General features: G+C 37.9%; 1 non-coding gene across 1 annotated transcript; it reads right to left on the bottom strand.

Annotated features, from left to right (window-relative positions):
- Positions 1–2,080: 2,080 nt before the first annotated feature.
- LOC148565747 (small nucleolar RNA R71) lies at positions 2,081–2,188 on the bottom strand. The gene has a single exon (XR_015884307.1). It is a non-coding gene; the product is annotated as a small nucleolar RNA R71 (small nucleolar RNA).
- Between the last annotated feature and the right edge of the window lie 2,873 nt (positions 2,189–5,061).

Raw genomic sequence — 5,061 nt, 5'->3', positions numbered from 1 at the left:
TTGAAAGCTTGGCTGGCTAGTGAGCCATGTCTAATTCCTGGACTGAAGCTTTAGACTAAGAATGCAAGATTCCTGGAATTCATGTTAAAAATTTTGGAATCCTTATTTTTTCTTCTTTTTCATATAATTTTCAAAAAAAATAAAAAAATAAAAAAAATTAGAAAATCATAAAAATCAAAAACATTTTTTGTGTTTCTTGTTTGAGTCATGAGTCATGTCATAAGTTTGGTGTCAATTGCATGTGCATCCTGCATTTTTCAAAAATTCTCATGCATTCATAGTGTTCTTCATGATCTTCAAGTTGTTCTTGGTAAGTCTTCTTGTTTGATCTTGATGATTTTTTGTTTTGTGTCTTTTATTGTTTTTCATATGCATTCTTGAATTCTTAGTGTCTAAGCATTAAAGAATTCTAAGTTTGGTGTCTTGCATGTTTTCTTTGCATTAAAAGTTTTTCAAAATTGTGTCTATGATGTTCATCTTGGCATTCAAACTGTTCTTGGTGTTCATCTTGACATTCATAGCATTCTTGCATGCATTCATTGTTTTGATCTAAAAATTTCATGCATTGCATCATTTTTCTTATTTTTCTCTTGCATCATAAAAATTTCAAAAAATCAAAAAAATATCTTTCCCATTTTCTCTCATCAAAATTCGAAAATTTGGATTGACTTTTTCAAAACTTTTAAAAAAATCAAATTGTTTCTCATGAGTCAAATCAAATTTTCAATTTGAAAATCCTATCTTTTTCAAAATCTTGTTCAAAAATCAAATCTTTTTCAAAATTCTTAGTTATTTTCGAAAATTCCAAAAATATTTTTCAAAAATCTTTTTCTTATTTTTATACCAAATTTTCGAAAATAACATAATCAATTAATGTTTTGATTCAAAAATTTGAAGTTTGTTACTTGCTTGTTAAGAAAGATTCAAACTTTAAGTTCTAGAATCATATCTTGTGATTTCTTATGAATCAAGTCATTAATTGAGATTTTAAAAAATCAAATCTTTTTCAAAACTAATTTCTAAAATATCTTCTCATCTTACCTTTTTCAAAAAGTTGGTTTCAAAATATCTTTTCTAACCTCCTAACTTCTTATCTTTTCAAAATTTGTTTCAACTAACTAACTAACTTTTTGTTTGTTTCTTAACTTTTTCAAAACTACCTAACTAACTCTCTCTCTCTAATTTTCGAAAATATCTTCCCTCTTTTTCAAAAATTTCTTTTTAATTAACTAATTATTCTTATTTTTATTTTTAATTTAAAAAATTTTTGAAAAATACTAACATTTTTCAAAAACCATTTTCGAAAATCACTAACTCTTTTTCAAAAATATTTTTCGAAAATTCTCCCTCTCCCATCTTATTCTATTTATTTATTCATCTACTAACATCTCATCTCACATCTCTGCCATCCTCACAGTTGTGTTTCTTTCTTTACATCACACTCTTTGTCTCCCTCTTTTCTTCCACTCATAAAAGGATCCCTATACTGTGATATAAAGGATCCATATTATTATTATTTTTTTTTCTGTGCCCTCTTCTTTGTCATATGAGCAGGAGCAAGGATAAGAACATTCTTGTAGAAGCAGATCCAGAACCTGAAAGGACTCTGAAGAGAAAACTAAGAGAAGCTAAAATACAACAATCCAGAGATAACCTTTCAGAAATTTTCGAACAGGAAGAGGAGATGGCAGCCGAAAATAATAATAATGTAAGGAAGATGCTTGGTGACTTTACTGCACCTAATTCCAATTTACATGGAAGAAGCATCTCCATTCCTGCCATTGGAGGAAACAACTTTGAGCTGAAACCTCAATTAGTTTCTTTGATGCAGCAGAACTGCAAGTTTCATGGAATTCCATTTGAAGATCCTTTTCAGTTCTTAACTGAATTCTTGCAGATATGTGATACTGTTAAGACTAATGGAGTAGATCCTGAAGTCTACAGGCTCATGCTTTTCCCTTTTGCTGTAAGAGACAGAGCTAGATTATGGTTGGATTCTCAACCCAAAGACAGCCTGAACTCTTGGGATAAGCTGGTCACGGCTTTCTTAGCCAAGTACTTTCCTCCTCAAAAGTTGAGCAAGCTTAGAGCTGATGTTCAATCCTTCAGACAGAAAGAAGGTGAATCCCTCTATGAAGCTTGGGAAAGATACAAACAGTTGACCAAAAAGTGTCCTTCTGACATGCTTTCAGAATGGACCATCCTGGATATATTCTATGATGGTTTATCTGAGCTATCAAAAATGTCATTAGACACTTCTGCAGGTGGATCCATTCACCTAAAGAAAACACCTGCAGAAGCTCAAGAACTCATTGACATGGTTGCTAATAACCAGTTCATGTACACTTCTGAAAGGAATCCGGTGAGTAATGGGACGCCTATGAAGAAGGGAGTTCTTGAAGTTGATACTCTGAATGCCATATTGGCTCAGAATAAAATATTGACTCAGCAAGTCAATATGATCTCTCAGAGTCTGCATGGAATGCAAGCTGCATCCAACAGTACTCAAGAGGCTTCTTATGAAGAAGAAGCTTATAATCCTGAGAACCCTGCAATAGCAGAGGTGAATTACTTAGGTGAACCTTATGGAAACACCTATAACTCATCATGGAGAAATCATCCAAATTTCTCATGGAAGGATCAAAAGCCTCAACAAGGCTTTAATAATGGTGGAAGAAACAGGTTTAGCAATAGCAAGCCTTTTCCATCATCCACTCAGCAACAGACAGAGAACTCTGAACAAAATACTTCTAATTTAGCAAATTTAGTCTCTGATCTATCTAAGGCCATTGTGAGTTTCATGAATGAAACAAGGTCTTCCATTAGAAATTTGGAAGCACAAGTGGGTCAGCTGAGTAAAAGGATCACTGAAATCCCTCCCAGTACTCTCCCAAGCAATACAGAAGAGAACCCAAAAGGAGAGTGCAAGGCCATTGACATAAGCACCATGGCCGAACCTACAAGGGGAGTGGAGGACGCAAATCCCAAGGAGGAAGACCTCCTGGGACGTCCAGTGATCAATAAGGAGCTTCCCTCTGAGGAACCAAAGGACTCTGAGGCTCATCTAGAGACCTTAGAGATTCCATTGAACCTCCTTATGCCCTTCATGAGCTCTGATGAGTTTTCCTCTTCTGAAGAGAATGAGGATGTTACTGAAGAGCAAACTGCCAAGTTTCTTGGTGCAATCATGAAGCTGAATGCCAAATTATTTGGCATTGATACTTGGGAAGTTGAACCTCCCTTGTTCATCAATGAACTAAGTGATCTAGATCAACTGACATTGCCTCAGAAGAGACAGGATCCTGGAAAGTTCATAATACCCTGTACCATAGGCACCATGATCTTTAAGGCCCTGTGTGACCTTGGTTCAGGGATAAACCTCATGCCCCTCTCTGTAATAGAGAAACTGGGAATCTATGGGGTGCAAGCTGCTAAAATCTCATTAGAGATGGCAGACAGTTCAAGAAAACAGGCTTATGGACAAGTAGAGGACGTGTTAGTAAAGGTTGAAGGCCTTTACATCCCTGCTGATTTCATAGTCCTGGATACTGGAAAGGAAGAGGATGAATCCATCATCCTAGGAAGACCTTTCCTGGCCACAGCAAGAGCTGTGATTGATGTTGACAGAGGTGAAATAGTCCTTCAATGGAATGATGACTCCCTTGTGTTTAAAACTCAAGGATCTCCCTCTGCAACCATGGAGAGGAAGCAGAAAAAGCTTCTCTCAAAACAGAGTCAACCAGAGCCCCCACAGTCAAACTCTAAGTTTGGTGTTGAACTCCCATATCCAAACTCTAAGTTTGTTGTTGGAGAGTTTCAACAATGCTCTGAACATCTGTGAGGCTCCATGAGAGCCCACTGTCAAGCTATTGACATTAAAGAAGCGCTTGTTGGGAGGCAACCCAATTTTTATTTATCTAACTATATTTTTCTTAGTTATATGTCTTTGTAGGTTCATGATCATGGGGAGTCACAAAATAAATATAAAAATTGAAAACGGAATCAAAAACAGCAGAAGAAAAATCACACCCTGGAGGAGCATCTGTCTGGCGTTCAGCGCCAGAACAGAGTATGGTTCTGGCGCTGAACGCCCAAAATGGGCAGCTTCTGGGCACTGAACGCCAGAACAGGCATGGTTCTGGCGTTCAATGCCAGAAATGGCACACAAATGGGCGTTGAACGCCCAAAATGGCCACCAACCTGGCGCTGAATGCCCAGAGTTGGGTACAAAGGCATTTTTACATGCCTAATGGGTGCAGGGATGTAAATCCTTGAACACCTCAGGATCTGTGGACCCCACAGGATCCCCACCTACCTCCACTCACTTCTTCTCACCACTCTCTTTCACACAACCCCATAAACACTCTTCCCCAAAAACCCTTCACCAATCACCTCAAACTCTCTTCCCCATCACCTTTTCACCACTCACATCCATCCACTCTTCCCCATACACCTACCTCATAAACTCCACCTACCTTCAAAATTCAAAACCAATTTCCCACCCAAACCCACCCATATGGCCGAACCTTAACCCCCCCTCCCTTCCCTATATAAAGCCCTCCATTCTTCATCAAATTCACACAACACACCCCTCTACACCCTTCTTGGCCGAAAATACTTACCACTCTCCATCTCCTCCATTTCTTCTTCTTCTTCTTCATCTTTTCTTTCTTTTCTTGCTCGAGGGCGAGCAAAATTCTAAGTTTGATGTGGTAAAAGCATAAGCTTTTTGTTTTTCCATTACCATTGATGGAACCTAAGACCGGAGAATCCTCTAGAAAGGGGAAAGGGAAGACAAGAGCTTCCACATCCGAGTCATGGGAGATGGAAAGGTTCATCTCCAAAGCCCATCAAGACCACTTCTATGATGTTGTGGCCAAGAAGAAGGTGATCCCTGAGGTCCCTTTCAAACTCAAAAGAAATGAGTATCCAGAGATCCGACATGAAATTCAAAGAAGAGGTTGGGAAGTTCTAACAAATCCCATCCAACAAGTCGGCATCCTAATGGTTCAAGAGTTCTATGCCAATGCATGGATCACCAAGAACCATGATCAAAGTAAG

The sequence above is a fragment of the Arachis ipaensis genome, chromosome B5 (genome assembly GCF_059453495.1).
Source record: "Arachis ipaensis isolate K30076 ecotype BB chromosome B5, ASM5945349v1, whole genome shotgun sequence".
Classification (NCBI taxonomy): domain Eukaryota; kingdom Viridiplantae; phylum Streptophyta; class Magnoliopsida; order Fabales; family Fabaceae; genus Arachis; species Arachis ipaensis.
The sequence above is the reverse complement of the archived record's forward strand: the minus strand, read 5'-3'. Positions and strand labels throughout refer to the sequence as shown.